General features: G+C 41.8%; 1 long non-coding RNA gene across 1 annotated transcript in view; it reads left to right on the top strand.

Moving 5' to 3' along the window:
• LOC129059137 (uncharacterized) overlaps positions 1 to 19,462 on the top strand; it is a 57,831-nt gene extending 38,369 nt beyond the window's left edge. Inside the window, exons 3-5 of the long non-coding RNA XR_008524868.1 lie at positions 3,167 to 3,242; positions 14,022 to 14,148; positions 15,514 to 19,462. This is a non-coding gene — a long non-coding RNA (uncharacterized LOC129059137). The remainder of the gene's footprint in view (positions 1 to 3,166; positions 3,243 to 14,021; positions 14,149 to 15,513) is intronic.
• Positions 19,463 to 21,579: the final 2,117 nt, after the last annotated feature.

Here is a 21,579-nt window from a genome sequence, read left to right as displayed (position 1 = left end):
AGCTGGTCCTGACCTTAGAGTGGACTTTCTGAGTCACAGTGTCAACTTTAGTAGACCACTGTACTGTTGCAGACTTTGCAAATGGTTTTCCAAAGGTGTTACACCTGTTTATGTTTCCTACCAGCAGCAGATGAAAGTTCATATTGGTCCACATCCTTGCCCACACTTATTGTCCAACTTGAACATTTTTGTCAACCTGGTGGGTATGAAGTACATTTTGTTGTATCAGTTTTTTTTTGTTCTTTTTTTTAGACAGGGCCTCACTCTGTCAACGCCTTGATCAGCTTTGTGAGACCCAGAGCAGGAAAATCAATCACGCCTACCCAGACTTCTGACCTAAAGAACTGTGAGATCATATATTTGTGTTGTTTTAAACCTCTAAGTATGTCATCACTTATTAGCACAGCAATAGGAAACACAAGTGCCTGTTGGTGGGTAGAACACTGAAGTCCGACAGGTGTGTTCAATCCTTTCACTGTCTCTTAAGAGCTTTTCAACCTCTCTAAGCTTTTGTATCCTCACTGTAGAAAAGAATAAACGGTGTAAATTCCTATTTAGCATATCTCACACAGGTTCTGGGGAAATTCAAAGTTATAACATACCAAATGCCTCATGTGCAATAGATTCATAAGGAATAACCTCCATTCACAAGCCGTGCTCCTGCATCCACGCCTTTGTCTTGCTTCTGATGCTCTAATTTCTTCACATCCACCTGCTGCCCATTCTCCAAGGCCCATCAACAATGTCACCTCTTAGGCAGAGCTTCTGTGACCCACCAAATACAAGTAATATCTTTCTCTTATGAATTCTTGTAGCATGCCATGTTTATCTCTCTCTTTCAGAGCAAGATTAAAGCTCAGGTCTCTTATTTCTGTCGAATATTAGGAAACAACAGAAAGGAAATGCAGAACATTAAAAGTTCCTATGGCGCCCTGCTCATTGCACCACTGAGCTCTGGGAGCAGGTGCAGGTGGAAGGTAGGCCTCGTCCCCCAACCAGCAGTCTATGGATTCTCTGAATTCCAATCATCGCCTCTCAGGATCAAAACTATATACTAGGATCAGGAAGTGTTATGGGTTGAACTGTGTTCCCCCAAAATTCATATGCTGAAGCTCTAACCTCCAGTACCTGAAAATGTGACTATATCGGAAGCTAGGGCCTTTATTTTATTATTATTATTTTAATTTTTAATTTTTTTGTTTTTGAGACAGAGTCTTGCTCTGCTGCCCAAGCTGGAGCGCAGTGGCACGATCTTGGCTCACTGCAAGCTCTGCCTCCCGGGTTCATGCCATTCTCCTGCCTCAGCCTCCCAAGTAGCTGGGACTACAGGCGCCCACCACCATGCCCGGCTAATTTTTTTGTATTTTTAATAGAGATGGGGTTTCACCGTGTTAGCCAGGATGGTCTCGATCTTCTGACCTCGTGATTGGCCCGCCTCGGCCTCCCAGGGTGCTGGGATTACAGGCATGAGCCACCGTGCCTGGCCTAGGGCCTTTAAAGAGGTGATTAATTAAAATGAAATAATTTCTTAACTATGCTTAAATCATTATTGTGAATTTATTTACATACTATTTACCTCCTCGGAGAGATTACAACTTCCTGGGGCAGCAGCTGTGATCTCTTGATGACTGTTGAGCTCCAGCAACGAGTACAGGGCCTGGTGCTTAGTAAACAGTTAATGAATATGTGTTTAATGAATGAAGCCCAGTTCACAAGAAAAATAGCAACTGAGCTTTAGAGACATGAACCCAAAATATCTGGAATCTGAGACGGGTCTCGATCAATCTAGAAAGTTTGTTTAGAAAAGTGAAGGGCATACCCATGTCACAACCTCAGGAGGTCCTGGCAACATGTGCCCACGGTGGTTGGGGTGCAGCATGCTTCTGTACATTCTAGGGAGACAGGGAGACATGAGACATCAATCAATATGTGTATGTGTAAGATGTACATTGCTTTGGTTCAGTCCAGAAAGGAGGGACAATTTGAAGAGTGGGGTAGTGGTTTCCAGGCCACACAGGCTAGACAAAAGAGACAAAAGGTTGCATTCTTTTGAGTCCTTGATCAGCCTTTCACTGAAAACACAATTTAGTCTGGCTCAGTGAATCTGCATTTTTACTTAAACAACAGAACAGAGGAAGCCATCAGATATGCATATGTCTCAGGTGAACCTCATAGGGATGACTTTCTGTCCAGGGAGGTGAAGATAAGTTATCAGTTTACATTGCCAGGGTGAAATTCAACAGAATAATTTCAGGATAAAGAGCTTGAGGCTCACAAGGAATTTCCTTGTGGGCCAATTGTGAGGGAGGTATGTGGCTTTTTTATCTTTGTAGCTATCTTACTTAGGAATAAGACGGGAGGCGGGTTTGCATGACACAGACCCCAGCTTCACTTTTCCCTTGGCCGAGTGATTTGAGGGTCCTGAGATTTATTTGCCTTTCATAGAGAGAAAAAGAATGTTTCAATAAATCACCTTCAGTTCCACTAATTTGTTTCTGTAGGCCCAGTCTGAATTATTTTGGATTCTAAATATTTGAGCATTTTAAATAGGCATGGTTTGTGCAGAATCTGATTCAGTCTCTTCTTGACTTTCTAAGGCAAAATCTAGCCCAAACCAACACTTGTTACCACCTCTTTTCTTTCATTCATGTGATAGTTTCCTGGCATTTGAAGGGCATTTGGTGTTAGCAGACATTTGCATGCATCCTATATATGTATTTTCCTACATATGCATATATATTTGTATATACATACGTGCTTCTCTATTAATATTTTTAATACCCACCCCAAGTAAAAGAACCTTATTTAAAATATGTTGAGATTCTCAGGCCTGGTGCTGTGGCTTACATTCTGAGAGACCGAGGCAGGAGGATGGCTTGACCTCAGGAGTTTGAGACCAGCCTGATCAACATGGTGAAACCCTGTCTCTACCAAAAATACAAAAAATTAGCCAAATGTGGTGGCATGTGCCTGTAGTCCCAGCTACTCAGGAGGCTGAGGTGGGAGGTTCACTTGAGCCTGGGAGGGGGAGGTTACAGTGAGCCAAGATTGTGCTACTGCACTCCAGCCTGGGCAACAGAGCAAGACCCCTTCTCAAAAAGTAAAAACAAAAAACAAAATAAATAAATAAAATATATTGAGATTCTCTTTATTTATGTTTCCTCAGGCTCTAGAGGCTAAGTCCATGTTTGAGCGAAAGCTATAAAAGAGCTAATGAGCACAGAATCTAGAAAAAAAAATAGGTAAGTGTTCTTTCCCTCTCATGAGAAATGAATCAAAATCGAAGTTTTCCCCAAAGGAGGACAGCCTCCCGCAAAAAGACTACTCCTGTTCTTTTCCTCATATCAGCAGTTTGTGCAGTGACTGTGCATTTTATCTGAAGAAACTAGAGATTTTTGTTTAAAGGCCCGAGGAGAATATATTTGGCACAAATCCTTAGAGGAGTAGAAAGCTGTCTCTCTACTTGGCCTCACTTATCTGATTCTCCTCCCCAGAGCAGAATTTCTTATGGCCTGGAGGCTGATCCTCCAACTCGGTACCCAGGAGCCCTGCAAAGATTTAAAGGCTTTGCAAGGCTAGTCTTTGTGGCTTAGCACCAACCCAGCCTGGTTTTGAGCTAACTGTCCCAGTTGACTGAGATTTCTCTCCTTTTTCTGTTATCAATCACTGGCCCAAGTGTTTTATATCCTTTATTTCTCACTACGTGTGGCATTTTCCCCTCAGTATTTAAATTGTTGAGGATTTCAACAGTGCCAATATTTAAGGTATAGATCCAAGAAGACGCCCCCCACCCCAACCCTCCCTCCCCCAGGTCACTCTAACTGAAGTGCTTCTCTCTGCACCCCACTTAATTTTTAGAGGCAATATCTGAGATCTTGTGTGATTTTCAAACTAAAGCTTAATTTAATGGAAGGAGATAAAAGAAAATTAAGAGCATTTCTGTGTTTGTGATTTTAATATTTACAACTCAGGATGGGTGTAAAACAGAAATCAAAGCAATGTGCTCGCCCCTGGTTTTTTGGGTTTTGTTTTTGGTTTTGGTTTTGTTTTTTTGAGACGGAGTCTCACTCTGTCACCCAGGCTGGAGTGCAGTGGCGCAATCTCGGCTCACTGCAACCTCCACCTCCCAGGTTCAAGTGATTCTCCTGCCTCTGCCTCCAGAGTAGCTGGGATTACAGGCGTGCACTACCACACCTGACTAAGTTTTGTATTTTTCGTAGAGACAGGGTTTCACCATGTTGGCCAGGTTGGTCTCAAACTTTTGACCTCTGGTGATCCACCCGTCTCGGCCTCCCAAAGTGCTGGGATTACAGGCGTGAGCCACCATGCCCGGCCTCACCCCTGTTTTTTGTGGGTGTTTTACAGCTCATCAGGAGGCACTGGCATGTGCCGTCTTTTTCCTTTCCACCCTTTCAACTAAAAATAACTTCTCTTGAAGGTAGCCTTTCTTACAGGTGTTACACAATGTTGTTTTTAATGTAATTTATGTGGAAGGATAATTTTGAAGTGGCTATCAAGTTTGCTTCATGGCCATTTATCATAACAGTATTTTGTGATGATAACGTGCCACTGGAGACATAGGGGATTTCTATTTCAGTAAGGAAGAAGAACCTATGAAAGTTTCTTCCTGACTTTGATGAAGTGGAGGTCTAAATGCCATCCTAACAGAAATGCAGGCCACATTTTTTAAAGCTACCCCAGGAAGAAGACACAACAAACACACAACAGTAACTATTTTTTTAAATCTCAGCATTTAAGCTATAAATATTATCTTCTACTTGTCTGAGCACTTTACCATTACAACAAGATTTCTCATTCATTCTTTTGTGTATTTCCCACAATTACGTTGTGATAACAGAAGAAAAGCTATTATTATGTCTGTCTTCCTCATGGGCAAAACCATAGTTCACAGGCTCAAGGTCACATAGTTGGTGAGCCGCAAAAGCTTAAACCTAGTTCTAGAGCTTTCTCACCATATTAATAATGGACTGTCCTTCAAATATAAGTCCAAGCTCTTCGTGTTGCTTTTTCCAGTAATTGTGACAGGCAGTATGAACCATAAACATTCTGTAGCCCCAGCGTTTTATGTCCTGTGATGCACAATGCTTAAAAGCCTGGTCCCAGTTGGGGGCCCAGCCTATAAATGTGAAGTAGACTTTTTATTTAATTGGCCTGTGTGGAGATGAAAACTGTCATCTTAGTTATGTCAGTGCCAGGCTTTAACCATCATATTTTTTCCAGATTGCTAAAATCGCTTTATAGGTTATCTATTCACACTCCTGCTGTGATACAAATTTTTAACAAGAACAAAAATACAATCTCTGATCAGAATGGAGAAGATGGCATTTCACTCATCACAGTAATTATGAAATATTTGTTATGTTCTGTTGAGATTGGGGCCCTAATGATACTACAACCTTCTCTGGTCATCATCCATATTATCCAAAGAAGTATTTTACAACCGTTCTGCTCATCTGAATAATCTCCAAGGGCAGAACATATTGATTTGGAGTGCTTTTAAAAGGATGGTAATTAATGGATTTAGGATGAGCTATGTTCACCCAAATTACAGAGCAAAGATTTATTTCCCTGGATGGTACTTTTATAGTTTTCCAGTGTTGTGTATTTTGTCTCACCAGATAGGGTAACTGGTTATCATTTGCATTCTACTTTAACTTAGAATAATGTCTTCAATTTTCTTCTATTTCGTGTGTAGGATTTATGTGATTTTGGTGTTTTTCTGTCATACTAGGGCTTGACCATTAGGGAAAAAACATATGGATCCAAATGATACCCTTGATACCAAGATTTCTTGGATCCATCATGAACATTCCAAAGCTTATGGAAGAGCTGTAGGTCACAGGACGGCTAGAGAAGGAGAAGAGAAGCTTATTGGATACAACTTCTGAATTAGAGACAGGCTTTATGTTCAGGCTTATTTCTCCTATTCATTTTGAAAATGGCTCGATTAAAACAAAAATTATTTTTAAGTTCAGAAGTACACTTGTGCCAGGGGGATTTGTTGTGCAGACTATTTTGTCACCCAGGTATTAAGCCTAGTGCCCATTAGTTATTTTTCCTAATCCTCTCCCTCCTCCCACCCTCCACCCTCCAATAGGCCCCAGTGTCTATTGTTCCCCTCTATGTGTCCATGTGTTCTCATCATTTAGCTCCCACTTATAAGTGAGAACATGCAGTATTTGGTTTTCTGTTTCTGCTTTAGTTTGCTAAGGATAAAGGCCTCCAGCTCCATCCATGTTCCTGCAAAGGACAAGATCTTGTTCTTTTTTATAGCTGCATAGTATTCCGTGATGTATATGTACCACATTTTCTTTATCCAATCTACTGTTGATGGGCATTTAGGTTGAATATATGTCTCTTTTCTTGTGAATATTGCTGCAATGAAGATACATGTGCACATGTCTTTATGATAGAATGATTTATATTCCTTTGGGTATATTCCTGTTAATGGGATTGCTGGGAGGAATGGTATTTCTGTTTTTAGGTCTCTGAGGAATCGCCACACTGTCTTCCACAATGGCTGAACTAATTTACATTCCCACCAATAGTGTGTAAGTGTTCCTTTTTTTCTGCAACCTCACCAGCATCTGTTATTTTCTGACTTTTTAATAATGGCCTGTAAGGAACACGGCTGTCGTTTGTTCAAGGACAGGCCAAGATAGGATGTTTACATCCTGCGTGACTTGCGAGTTTAGAACGCACGCGTAGAACTCCACTTGTTATCACAGCTATGTAGCCATAACATGGGAAGGCCATCCCTTGCTCTAAGCCAGTATTGTTTGCAAAAGGTATAATTGTCCTGCTGACACTGTACAGGTGTACTGGCACCCAGAGAAAGAGAGAGAGAGCCAGAGGGGTCTGTCTTTGTAGATAGACAGGAGGGAGCCAGGACACAGCTCAGCTCACTTGTGCCCAGAGAGAGAAGGAGTTAAGCTGCTGACCCTGAAGGCAAGGGAGGGCCGGCGGTGTAGCTGTGTGTGTGGGAGCTGCTGAACTAAGCAACTGAGACAGGGCAGACAGTGTGAGAGAGCTAGTGTGAGAAAGCTGTTAATGAAAACTGCTGCTGAATAAAGCCATGTCTCATCTACCTGCTGTCTCTCGAGTGTTCTTCCAGCTCCCTGCCCCATGTCCACCCACTCCCCTCAGCCCTCAGCTGGGGCTGGAACCTGACCCTGAGCATCACATAGCCAGAAAGTGGCTCAATTTTTATAGTGATAAGGATAGGAGGACTGTGAGAAAAAAAAAAAAATCTTTTCATGGAGAGAAAAGGTTTAATTTTAGAAAACTTTCAAAATACACTCCTTTGAACTGGGCACGCAGCTTCATACTGTTGTTCCCACGATGCTATGGACATCAGGAGGCCAATCAATGGTTCTAAAAGCCCGTGTGCCTCACTCTTTCCCTGGAGCCCCACAACATTTACAGCCACAAAGGAGAGATTTCCAGGGTGGAAACTCAATTCCATTTTCTTGATGGTATGGTAGTGGGAGAAAGAGAATAGGGAATTGTAGAGGAAGGAAAGAATTTGGTGACAAGGCTAAAAGACTCAGCAGCATTCTAAAGTATGCCAAGACCAAAGTTGCTGTTTCCTGGTTCTGAATCTAGAAATAGGCCCAGGAAGCAATCAAAACATAACTTAATTCTTTCTATATTAATATTCATAATTATAGCTAACAAGTACTGCACAAAGCACTTTACTTGAATTATTTAATTTAATCTGCACAAGAAGTCTTTTAGGTACCATTATTATCCTCATTTTACCAACAAGGAAAATGATGTTTAAAAGAGGCTAAGTAACTTGCCCAAATTATACTTGTAGTACGTTCGACAGACTGTTACCAGTCCCATATCTCCTTGATTCTGGAGTTTATACTTCCACTAGACTTCTGCCAGAGGATGTTTTGTGGAAGACGCTTCTGCTCTGTGGGGCTTTCCTAATTTGCCCCTAATACTAACGCAGGTTCCCAAGTCTTAACACTTCTCAGGGACTTAGATAAAGGGCAACCGGGTGTAACAGAAAGAGGCTGAACTAAGAGTCAAAACCTTCCCCAGCAGCTGCACTTGCTAGTCACATGAACCTGTGCTACTCATTTGACCTGTTGGAACCTCAGATATAGGGTAGGGATGATATTTTCTCTTCCAACCTGACATGGATGTTGAAAACAGCAAATGTGAGAAAACTGTAGAGATGAACATGATTTGAAAATTATGAAGTGCTTTCTAAATGTATTAGTGTAAGAATCAGAGTGGATTTGAGGGGTGAAATCAATTTGGGTAATCTTACACATCTTACACATCACCCCTACAAGGTGGGTGGTTTCTAGGCATCTCAAGAGATTTAAAATAAAAGTTGAATAAGGGAACAGTCTCAGAACACTAACGTACCCGTCGGCCAGGCGCGGTGGCTCATGCCTGTAATCCTAGCACTTTGGGAGGCTAAGGCGGGTGGATCACCTGAGGTCAGGAGTTCGAGACCAGCCTGACCAACATGGAGAAACCCCATCTCTACTAAATATACAAAAATTAGCCAGGCATGGTGGTGCGTGCCTGTAATCCCAGCTACTCCGGAGGCCGAGGCAGGAGAATCACTTGAACCCAGGAGACGGAGGTTGCGGTGAGCCAAGAACACGCCATTGCACTTCAGCCTGGGCAACAAGAGCAAATCTCCGTCTCCAAGAAAAAAAAAAAGAACACTAACGTACCCAATTTATTTGTCTTCCTTCTTTTCCCTAATCTCTCCTTCATGAAAATTGGTTGAAACTATTAATGCTATATTGGCCCACTGTCTTGAGCTTCTCAGCCTCTCTCTTGATTTCCTTATCTGCCAAATAAACATGATGGTCTAGATCTGTGCTGTCAACACAGCACTGGCCATGTGTGGCTATTTAATGGAAATTAAGTTAAATTAAACATTTAGTTCCTCAGTCACACCAGCTACATTTCAATTACTTACATAAAGCTAGTGGCTACTGCATTGGCAATACAGAGATAGAGCATTTCCATCATCTCAAAAAGTTGTACTGGAAGGTGCTGGTCGAGATAATTTGTAAAAGCCAATCCATTTCCAACTCCTATTGAATTAAGCTGGTTAATTGTTTCTTGTATGCTTTGAAGCCCTTTTGCAACTGATATGTGAACACCTGTGCACACCATGTCCAGGAAGGTATTGATTTAGTCAACAAAATATGTAACAACCGTGGTACATTATATGTGCTGAATATTTTTAAAATTTCTAATTAAAACATTTCCCAAGACAATATATTTACATTAAAAGTCTAAAACAGAGCTGGGCACGGTGGCTCATGCCTGTAATCCCAGCACTTTTGGGGGCCGAGGTGGGTGGATCACCTGTGGTCAGGAGTTTGAGACCAGCCTGGGCAATATGGTGAAACCCTGTCTCTACTAAAAATACAAAAATTAGCCAGGTGTGGTGGTGCAGGCCTGTAATCTCAGCTACTCAGAGGCTGAGGCAGGAGAATTGCTTGAACCTGGGAGGCGGAGGTTGCAGTGAGCCAGGATTGTGCTACAATACTCTAGCCTGGGTGACAGAGCAAGACCCTGCCAAAAAAAAAAAAAGAGGAAGGTTGAAAAAGGGAGACTTTAATGTGCTTAAAAAGAGAATTCTTATTTATACCAATTTTTTTCTGACTTCCTTTTGAACCTAGAAGGGGGTTTCTTTTATATATCTTTGTTGTTTGTGTGACCTAATTCTGTCTTAGACAAATAAAGAAAGTGGGCACCTCTGCCAAATAACCCTGCAACCTAAAACCTGGAGCAGTTCTCTGAGAAGCAGCCACTTCATCCCTGAAGGTATCTGGCATTTCAAACACACTGAACAAAAAAAGAATACATTTGTTTTTATTCCATTGTTTAAGATGCTGACACAAACACCACTCATTCATAAACTGAAAATAAGCACAAAAATCCTCTACTACTTCAAGACAAAAATGTCCAAGTTTAAAATTTTTCAATACAGTTATACCAGGGTTTTTTTTTCTGTGACAATCTGGCAATACTTGAGAATATCTAATTCCACTTTTCTCCTTTTCTCTCTATCTCTCCTTATCCCACTCCTACCCCTGCTGCTTCTTCTCTCTCTCTCTTTGATTTGTCATCATAAAGTAGACTAGTTGTATTTATGTTTTCTCCCTGAGTCCTACACTTTCAAAAATCCTTATAGGCATAATGACACCACATTATGAAAGTGTGAAAAACAGGAAATGGTGAGGAAGACAGCATCTGTAACACCACCAGTTCTTCAATGGCTATTAGCACTGTCATGTATTTCAAGTTTTCTTACATAAATACTTTTTAAAAATTTTTACTATATAGATATCTTTAAAATATACTTGCAACTGTACACTTTTTTTTGAGACAGGGTCTCACTCTGTCACCTAGGTTAGAGTGCAGTGGCGTGATCTCAGCTCACTGCAACCTCCACCTCCCAGGCTCAAGCGATCCTCCTACCTCAGCCTCTTGAGTAGCTGGGACCACAGGCATGTACCACCACACCTGGCTAATTTTTGTATTTTTTATATAGACAGGGTTTTGTTATGTTGTCCAGGATGGTCTCGAACTCCTGAGCTCAAGCAGTCCTCTCAATTCAGCTTTCCCAAAGTGCTAGGATTATAGGCATGAGCCAACATGCCTGGCAACTATACACTTAAAACAATTTTTTTTAATTTCTTACATTTACCGACATAAAATTAGTGCTTTAAATAGAGCACTTATTTATTTTGTTTACTCATTCCTCCTAAAACCAGCCCTGATGGTTAAGGGAGGAAACAAGAAGCACTGTCTCACTGTAAAAATGGCATTAAGCCAGATAAGCCTGGTCAAGTTTCATGATGCCAAGTCATTAAATAAGCTCTCCACAAGGACACAGTGGGAACTTTCTACACAGAAGAAGGTCTTATGGAAGTTGGGAGTGGTTAGAAGAAAGCACAGCCATTCCCCACCCACCTCTAAGAAAACACAAGGTTGGTCTTAGACTGTGTAACTATTTATTCAGATTCTCACTGGGATAGTCCAAATCCCACAACCTCCTAAGGCATATGTGGGCTGCAACTCTTATTTTTAAGAATCCTTAAAATTCTCAGTGGATTTGATTTACAGTCCAAAAGAGGATAGTCCACTCCCCTGTCCTAAAGACTTACTTAATAATTAAGGTTTTTGGGGGACCAAATAACAAAAGCTACATCTGGCTAACTTAAGGAAAAACGGAGTGAGATGTCATTGGAAAGATACTGGAGTAGCCCATGGAATTGAGAGATGGATTAAAGTACATGATCCTCTTCTTTAGAAAACTGCCGTCAATGTGACTCAGCTCTGAAAACTCCCAGACTCTCTGCCTTCAGGTCCAAATTTCCATTTCCAAGGCAAGAAATTGAAACAGTTCAGTTGAGTCAAGCATGTACCAACCAACAGTATCACATGGAGCCGGCTTGGATGCTGGAAGCTCCTCAGTGACCCCAAGGCATCCATGGTTATCTAGACTCAAAGAGCTCCATCTTATTCTGAGCAACACGTTTTCTATATATATATATATATATCTCTAACTAGATCTTTCTATTAGGCTAAATATAAATATTAGATTGGTGCAAAAGTAATTATTGTTTTTGCCATTGAAAGGAATGGGGTGGGTGGGAAATGGCTGTGGTTTCTTCTAACCACTCCCAACTTCCATAAGACGTTCTTCTGTGCAGAAAGATTCTGCTCTGTCCTCTAGAGAGCTCATAATATAATAGGGGGATGAGGTCTGCCTTAAAGAGGAGAAAGCCTGTGCAGGGAGGCGGGTGGGGAGGAAACGCGGTTGAGGAAGAATTCCTGAGGGAGACGTTCCTATGTCCCTCAAATTCAAATACCAACTAGAGTCACATTTGATCAGTAGAACAACTATCCTTGTCCCAATAGCAGCTATACTGAGAGCAGCACCAGCTCCCAGTCACTGCCTGGCAATCTGACAGTGTGAAGCCTTCAGAGACATTCTTTTTTGATTTTTTGTTTTGTTTCGTTTTGTTTTCTGCCTCCTGGATTCAAGTGATTCTCCTGCCTCAGCCTCGCGAGTAACTGGGATTAAAGATACCCAACACCACGCCCTGCCAGTTTTTTGTTTTTGTTTTTGTTTTGTTTTTGAGACGGAGTCTTGCTCTGTCATCCAGGCTGGAGTGCAGTGGCACCATCTTGGCTCACTGCAAGCTCCGCCTCCCGGGTTCACGCCATTCTCCTGCCTCAGCCTCCCGAGTAGCTGGGCCTACAGGTGCCCGCCACAACGCCCGGCTAACTTTTTGTATTTTTAGTAGAGAAGGGGTTTCACCGTGTTAGCCAGGATGGTCTCAATCTCCTGACCTCTGGCGATCCACTGGCCACGGCCTCCCAAAGTGCTGGGATTACAGGCGTGAGCCACTGCGCCCGGCCCTTCAGCTACATTCTTATACTGCAAAGTTTAGGAACAGAGAGAGCTGATAACACCAAGTTCAAATGCAGTTTCACCAGTGGAATCTTCCCTAGGCATCCAGCGAAAACTGATCTTCTTCCTCAAACTCCTGCAGGAGTGGTTACCTTCTGGGGCCTGGCATTACTATAAAGTGTTCTGTGAATCTACATGCTCCCCCCAATCATTATCACTAGGCCGAGCGATATATCTCACCCATATATTTCCCACTGCTTTCAAATATGTATCATTGTTGTGATCAAGTAAAGCATTCCTAGGACGTGTGTAGTGGCTCATACCTGTAATCCCAGCACTTTGGGATGCCGAGGCAGGTGGATCATCTGAGGTCAGAAGTTCGAGACCAGCCTGGCCAAAATGGCAAAACCCTGTCTCTAAAGAGGAAAAAGCCTACGGGGCTTTTCTCTACTAAAAATACAAAAATTAGCCTGGCGTGGTGGTGGGCGCCTATAATCCCAGCTACTGGCGAGGCTGAGGCGGAGGCTGAGGCAGGAGAATCGCTTGAAGGGCGGGGCAGTGAGGAAGGTGCGGTGCGGGGAGGTGTGGAGGTTGCAGTGAGGCGAGATCACACCACATCACTCCCACCTGGGCAAAAGAGTGAAACTCCATCTCAAACAAACAAATAAGGGCCAGGCGTGGTGGCTCACACCTGTAATCCCAGCACTTTGGGAGGCCAGAGGCGGGTGGATCACGAGGTCAGGAGATCGGGACCATCCTGGCTAACATGGTGAAACCCCGTCTCTACTAAAAATACAAAATTAGCCGGGCATGGTGGCCGACGTCTGTAGTTACTCAGGAAGCTGAGGCAGGAGAATCGGTTGAACCTGAGAGATGGAGGTTGCAGTGAACCAAGATCGCGCCACTGCACTCCAGCCTGGCGACAGAGCGACACTGCATCTCAAAAAACAAACAAACCAAACAAAAAACAAAAAAAGAAGAAAAGCATTCCTGACTTCACAGTAGTTTTATACATATATACGTTTCCTCGGCCAACAAGTAATTTCAGTAACCATTACATGTGGGGTTATCTCAAAGGTTTGCTGTTAAGAAAGGGCCACTCTAGATATGATGTGATAAGGAATAATATGGAAGATCAGCAAATGTCCTGGTATTGGCTGGATAAAAAGAATAGAGGAAACAGGGCCAAGGCAAATATGATTTTCTAGGCAACACCTGGCTTAGTCAGGAGTAACTGGAACTAACTCTAAAGCCATTCTTCATAGTAATTGCACTTTGTGATATATAAAATTATGTCTCATAAAAGCTGTGTTTAAATTAATGGCATATTAAATAAACATGTATTTACATTGGGTTAACTTTAGTAATTAAAATTAATTAGTATGCTAACTTCATGAAGTTAAACTCAATAAAGCTAAACTTGCTAGGAAAACAAAAAAGGTGGCTCATGCTAAAAAATGTTGGGAATCACTTTAGTCTTTGCCATTCCTGTGACAAATACGACCTCATAAGTGATCATTGTCTCTCTGAAAAAAAAATTCCATAAGGAAAGAAAAATCTCACAAGCCTATTGCTAATTACTTCACTTCAGATGTAACCAGACATAAAGGAAATTCAAATGAATTCGAGGTTGAAATTGGTCTAAGGAACAATATTTAGCTTTGAAGGTGAATTTCAGCATTGCTTTCCCTTTTGCTGAATTTGCAGTTTCCCATATGGTAAGTGATGCTGATTTGAAATTTGATTTTACTGTCATGTTTTTCCCTAGCAGTTCTCTTAATGGCTGGGTTCCAAATTTCACCTAAATGCTCCAATTGTTGAGCCGTAAAGCTGGTACAGTTCTAAAGCTATTTTTCAGACAAATTACCATACAGAGCAATGTTTTAGTGTCACTGTCTGGAGCCTGTGTGGCAGGACAAGGAGTCTGAGGCAGAGGTGGGAGCTTTGCCAGCTGAAATACGGGCACCTAGATTGTGCAATTCTGCATCATGCCTTGTTCTCAGGGGATGCCACAGTCACATTTCAGGAACAACTCAAGGCTCCAACAGCAGCAGGAGCATCTTGTTTCCTGTTTCCTAACTCACAGCCTTGCAGTGCTTGTCAAGTCTTCATTTCCTTTTGTGCTTCAGGAGAAAAATTGTAGCCTGGTGTTAGCATGGTGATTACCTGGCCAAAATGGAATTACGCTATAGACTGGTAGAGCTGTACCTTCTCATTCCTTTTAACAATGATTTCAATCCCTTTTCTCCCTTTCTATCACCCTGCATTCTCTTCAGTCTCTCTTTCTCCTTGCAGATAGATGATAGATAGATAGATAGATAGATAGATAGATAGATAGATAGATAGATAGACGGATAGATAGATGGGTAGACAGACAGATCTCCATTTCCATCTTTTATCTCTCTTCTCTTCCTAATACAATTCACACCAACAGGACCGAAGGCTCCTAGGGCCTCAAGAATCCAAATAGATAGCTAACAGAGTTTTGCAGCACTACTCAGAGTCAGGCAGTCTAATTGTAGGTAGCACCATCATTTTCCATCAAAGAAAAGAGAACAAATCCAGGAACAATCAGAGGGAAAATGAAACATTTTTTGTTATTGCTTTTCTTTGGGACTGTGAATAATGTTTTTAATGTCTTTTTAGGTGCTTAATATTTCAGGTCTAAAACTGCCTGCTTGTCCAATTGAAATATTAAGTCAGCAGATCAATGATGATACAGTCTGCACTGTTACATTTTAATAAATAGTAATGATAATAACAATTAACCTCCCCTATGCATTCTTTGTACAATGCACTGTGCGCTGAAACTCTCCTCCCACACCCTGTAGTACATCTGCTGTTTCTCATGCTGCCTGGAGAGCAAACATATTTTCACTCCATCCTACTCCATCCTGTAACATGGTTATCAGGTGTTGGGGGTGGGGACGAGGGAAAGGATGAGAGAAGGGGACAATGATAAACAGAGAAAGACAAAAAGGGCACAGAGAAGCAGAGAGAAATGTATATATACGCATACATTCTGGACTTCAGGAGGAAGAGAGGTACTGCCTAACTGTTCTCTCCCTGACACATTCTCTAAGGCATCCAGGCATACACACAGCTGCATCGTGTCACTGCAAGTGGCTCCCAAAGTTGTTCCTGTTCATCCAGGAAGAAAGAAAATCCCACCAAAGATTGAGAGAGATCAATGAGTGTATTTCCAAAGAACCTGAAAGAAGATGTTTCCATTTGGCCCTCTTACCCTCTATCCAAGCTCAGAGGGAAATGCACTCAGGAACTTTAACGGCCAGCACAAATTCCATTCCAAGCCATGGAGCGGGAAGGGTACATGACACCAAGTGTCCCACCAGACGGCCATCTTGCTAACTAATACACCTCGGGATTACATTTGCATTTACACAAAATGTGAGCTTTGGGAGCCAGACGTATTATTTTGGTTAATAGTTTGGCATGTTCTCAGCTTGGAAGCCTGAGCGTATGTGATGGGTCAGTAACACAATAAAAGTAAGGGGGAAGCATTTCTTTCCCCAGTGGTGAATTTCTACCCTATTCAGGAAACAGACTTTCCAAATCAGCCATTACAGCTGTCTGGATCGTTCATACCATTTGCCATTAAATATACCCAAGAAGGAAAAACAGTGTCTTTGTATTTGCTGTTAAATGTAATCAGAGACAATCTTTACGATCATTCGGGATCATTATTATCAGCGTAATTACAGCTTTAGAGAACAATAATCATACATATGTGTGGTATAGATATGCGGGGAGTCCAATGCAGAAATGCAGAAGAGACAAAAGTGCCTGTTAATATTTTACAAAAGTTGTAATTTTATTGAAAATTAAGTAATTTACATAAAGGAACAACTTCATATAGGATTTTTTAGCTCAATGTGTTCAACTAAGTAGAAAAAATTACAGGGGGAAAAAAAAACCTTACCCAGTACATTGATGCCTGACATGATGCGATTAGAAGTAATCTATATTTTGCAAGTTTAAGAATTATCTCTAGTTAAGATGTAATATCTTTGTATGAGAATGTGCAGTGACTCCTAGAGTCAATAACTGTGTAAGTATCTGTGTGTGTCCATTTATTTTGTAAAAGAGAGATGATATGTTAAAACATGTCCTCTTTCTTTTTTCTTCCTCACTTGCTTGCATATGACATTTCCCCTCTTCAACCAGAGGATTCCATCTGCCTCAGGGAGAATTAGAATTACTGCAGAAATGCAAAGAGAAAGAAAGTTTTTGACTGCCAGCATAGGATTTTGAAACCCTTAGAAACAACAGTCTTGAAAGCCTATAAATTTGAGAGAGAAAAGGGATTTCTAAAGCCTCAAAAATTTCCTTTACATCTAACAAGCAAAACTAGCAGGACTGATCATAAATTCACACTAAGCCATTGCCAGGAAGAATTTAGAATGTGCCATAAAGTTTCAACCACAGAAATAAAACTGAAAAAGGCAACAAGAAAAGCAAATATAAATAAAAAATAAACAGACCAAAACAAACAAACAAACAAAAAAACCAAAACTACAAAAAAAAAAGTTCCAACCAGAAAGAAAAGGTTGCACTCAACAGGTTGTTTTGCAATTATAAGTTTGTGACTGTCACACACGTCTGTGTGAAGAGACCACCAAACAGGCTTTGTGTGAGCAACAGGGCTGTTTATTTCACCTGGGTGCAGGCGGGCCGAGTCCAAAAAGAGTCAGTGAAGGGAGATAGGGATGGGGCACTTTTATAGGATCTGGGTGAGTAGTGGAAAATTACAGTCAAAGGGGATTGTTCTCTTGCGGGCAGGGGCGGGGGTCACAAGGTGCTCAGTGGGGGAGGTTCTGAGCCAGGAGAAGGAATATCACAAGGTTAATCACTCAGTTAAGGTGGAGCAGGAACAAATCACAATGGTGAAATGTCATCAGTTAAGGCAAGAACCAGCCTTTTTCACTTCTTTTGTGATTCTTCATATGCTTCAGGCCATCTGGATGCATACGTGCAGGTCACAAGGGATATGATGGCTTAGCTTGGGCTCAGCGGCCTGACAGTGACAAGGGAGTTGTGAGAATGAATGGGATAATATGCCTGAAGCACTTAGCACAATTATTGTCGCTGAAAAGAGTCAAGCTGTAAAATATTTGAAAAGGTTTATTCTGAGCCAAATATGAGTGACCGTGGCCTGTGGCACATCCATCAGGAGATCCTGAGAACAAGTGCCCACGGTGGTCAGGAAGTCATGAGACATCAATCAGATACATTAAGAAATACATTGGCTTGGTCCAGAACAGCGGGACAACTCGGGGGGCGGGGCAGGCTTCCAGGCCATAGGTCAATTTCACGTTCAGATTTAGATTCTGGAGACCAAGGTTCTTCTGAAGTCTCGTAGTGGCTGCCCTTAGAGACAACAGAAGACAAACGTTTCCTATTCAGACCTTTAAAAGGTGCTAGACTCTAAGTTAACCTCTTCAGGATTGGGAGGGCCTGGAAGAAAAAGATCTAGCTATGTTAATAGAGTTTCTCTACAGATGCAAATTCTCCGCCACAAAGGACAGCTTTGCAGGGCCATTTCAAAATACAGCAAAGAAACATGTTTTGGGGTAAAATATTTTTATTTTCTTGTTTGTCACGTAATGTTATGCAAGAGTCCGATTGGAAAGTAAGTCACGATATATAGGCTTAAATAAAACCCATCTGATGAGAATTTATGGTTTGTAGGGCATGCCTCTCCAGACCCCTTAGATAGGAATTTGGCTAAGATAAGAAAAAAATCAGAGCTTAGTCCTCAATTCCCAGCATTTGATAAATACTCTCATGTTTATAAAAAACGTTATTACAGTTAACACATTACCTGGTAAATATTACCTCTCTACTTGTCTGCTCCCATCCCACTAGACTAAAATGGATTGAGGGCAGGGATTCCGTTTTATTCATTCCTTCATCCTTAGCTCCTATCACAGAGCTTGGTACTTGATAAATTTTTGTGGAGCGAATGAACCTCACTAGTTCTCTGAGACAAAGAAAGCATGCAGTAAGAAGGTCGAGTGGTCCCTGCTCTTTGTTGTTCATTTACAACACACCATCATCTCAAGCACCAGTTTGTGGTTGGTTTTGTAAAAAAAAAAATAAAAACCTAACCAATCTGAGTTTTAGATTGGGTAAGGATGAGATTTTTTTAACCTTCTGATGATAAAATAATCAGATGGGCTACCCCAAAATGTGGAGGACCCTTTATGCTGAATGAGCTTTTTGAGATGTCAACAATATCTGTCCTGGATGATTTAGACATTCCCTTGCCTGCAGAGAGAGAGCTGGGCCGGATCATCTCTGAAAGTGCCTTCAGCTCTCTATTATCACTACATGATTCTATTAACCAGTTAATATTTTTCCTGTAATTTGCCCTTAGCAACTGCCTAACAACATTTCAGGTCCTTCCATAGGATGCAATGATGTGACATTAATCTAATATCACGTCCCCTCTCTGCCTGTTTCACCAACACCTCTCATTCCTTGACCCTGAATAATGATTCAAGGACATCTTCTTTCCTTTTCTTCAACTAAACTAAGACCATCCTTAGGGCTTTAAACCAGTACCCATCATAGGCTCAGTGCTTACTAAAAATCTACCTGGAGGTTCAGATACTTCATTCACCAGGCCTTAAGTTCTTCTGTTGGATACAGTGAGTTCTAGATTTCTCTTCAAAGAATCAGTATGTCAGTATGTTCAGTTTTTTGTCCCCCATTTTAAAGTTTAGGCCGGGCACCGTGGCTCACGCCTGTAATCCCAGCACTTTGGGAGGCCGAGGCGGGCGGATCACGAGGTCGGGAGATCGAGACCATCCTGGCTAACACGGTGAAACCCCGTCTCTACTAAAAATACAAAAAATTACCCGGGCGTGGTGGCAGGTGCCTGTAGTCCCAGCTACTTGGGAGGCTGAGGCAGGAGAATGGCGTGAACCCAGGAGGCGGAGCTTGCAGTGAGCCGAGATAGTGTCACTGAAGTCAGGCCTGGGCGAAAGAGTAAGACTCCGTCTCAAAAAATAAATTAATTAATTAATTAATAAAAAATAAAGTTTAACTTCCTCGCGGTTTCAGTAAACAACCTTTTTCACCAGTTTTAATCAGTAGTTCACATCTGTTCCCCTGGTCACCAGCTCCATCCTGACTCATCCCAGTCACCTCCTTTGACCTGCCTGAGTCACCCCTGGTTACCTGCTCTGACCTAAGTCACCTTTAATTACCTGTTCCTAACCATCCTTCCTACCAAACTACTGACCCTGCCACTCTGGCTCATACCCCTGCTCTCTTTAAAATAGCCATTTGGAATTAGCTTAGACTGTGCAGTCCAACCGTAGCCAACAGAGGAATGACACAGCAGTAGGGGCTACCTGTGTCAGGAATAAGAACCCCTTCCCCTCCCTTGTTCAGGTATGCTCTTGCCATTACTCCATTTGTGAGTCGTACCCTTCTATAGAAGTAAAAATTGCCTTGCTGAGAAAATTAAATTTGTGTTCAAGTGCTATTTCTTTGCAGCACCGAGGAACAAGCATTTTGTTTCTAACACTTCTGTTTCCTTCTTTCATCCCATCCAAACTATATTCTTTTTTGCTGTTATAAACTAAAACCAATGGCTAATGATAAAAATTGGATTCAGAATCTGGATGCCCTCACATTTCAAAATATCTGAAAATGCCCAAACTCACTGTAAGCTTGTGTCTATCTTTGCTGGGTAGTACCAGCTGACATCTGTCCACTCACAAAGACAGACTGGAGAAGAGAATCCAAGGGTCAGAGGATCAGAATAACATGGTAGCTCATTTCTTTCTCACCTTCCAACCTTTCTACCATAGGACAGAGATTAGAACTGTTTATTTAAAAGGATTTACTGACACAATTGCTGTTACAGCTTCACAAAATAGCTGACTTGTCCCTAAGGAGAATTTGAATCTGTGTAGCTTCACAAGGCCTTGAGCCAAAGGTAGCTCTTTCCCTGCCAACGACTTACATGTGGTTCAACTTTGCCTCTGCCGGGCATGTCTTCTTTAAGCTTGGTTAATCAAATGAATGGGATTCAGTGATAGCAATAACTGCCCTCTATTGAGTGCCTAATATGTACCAGACCCCCTAGCCAGGCAGTGCCACGCACATCGTGGTCTGCATGGATGGCGGCCCTGGAACCGTGCGATGCTGCAGCCAGGCCTGCCATACAATCATATAATTCAATTGTAACCACACAGGGTAGAATTATCATTCCCATTCCAAATGAAGAAAAAGGCTCATGAAGGTAACTAAACTGATCAGGGTCACACAAATAGTAAAGAATAGAGCTGGATTTGAAACTCAAGTCTGGTAACCAAAGACCCTGCTATTGTCAGGAATTCTGCTCCATGCTGTGGAATTCAAAAATAAGCAAGGGGGGCTGGGTGCAGTGGAGGCCAGAGGATCGCTTGAGGCCAGGAGTTCAAGACCAGCTTAGACAACATAGCAGGATTCTGTCTCTGCAAAAATTATTTTCTTATTTTTTTTAAATTAAAAATTAACAAGTGGACCGGACTTTAAAGACCCTGAAATGCAGTTGGAGAAAACAAGACACATTCATGTAAAATTAAATAGCAATGAGGCCAGGCACAGTGGCTCATGCCTGTAATCCCAGCACTTTGGGAGGCCGAGGCGGGCAGATCACAAGGTCAAGAGATTGAGACCATCCAAGTCAACACGGTGAAACTCCATCTCTACTAAAAATACAAAAAATTAGCTTGGCATGGTGGCTCACACCTGCAGTCCCAGCTTCTTGGGAGGCAGAGGCAAGAGAATCACTTGAACCTGGGAGGTGGAGGTTGCAGTGAGCCGAGATGACACCACTGCACTCCAGCCTGGGTGACAGAGCAAGACTCTGTCTCAAAAAAAAAAAAAAAAAAAAAAAAATTAAATAGCGATGAGATGTTGAAATAATGGCTCAAGTCAAAAGAGAAAATGTGTCACGGGGCAGACCATGATTCATTGCTAAATGGACCATGTAGCAATAATTGTTACAACCGTTTAGAGAACACAGGTTTACAAATATTTACAAGTTTTGGTAAACATAGTCCATGTACTGGAAATTTCTAAATAAGTTCCTAAAACTGGCGGCAACACAAAAGCAAATAATAAGAGAAAGA

This window comes from Pongo abelii, chromosome 3 (genome assembly GCF_028885655.2).
Source record: "Pongo abelii isolate AG06213 chromosome 3, NHGRI_mPonAbe1-v2.0_pri, whole genome shotgun sequence".
In the NCBI taxonomy this organism is placed as follows: domain Eukaryota; kingdom Metazoa; phylum Chordata; class Mammalia; order Primates; family Hominidae; genus Pongo; species Pongo abelii.
The sequence above is the reverse complement of the archived record's forward strand: the minus strand, read 5'-3'. Positions and strand labels throughout refer to the sequence as shown.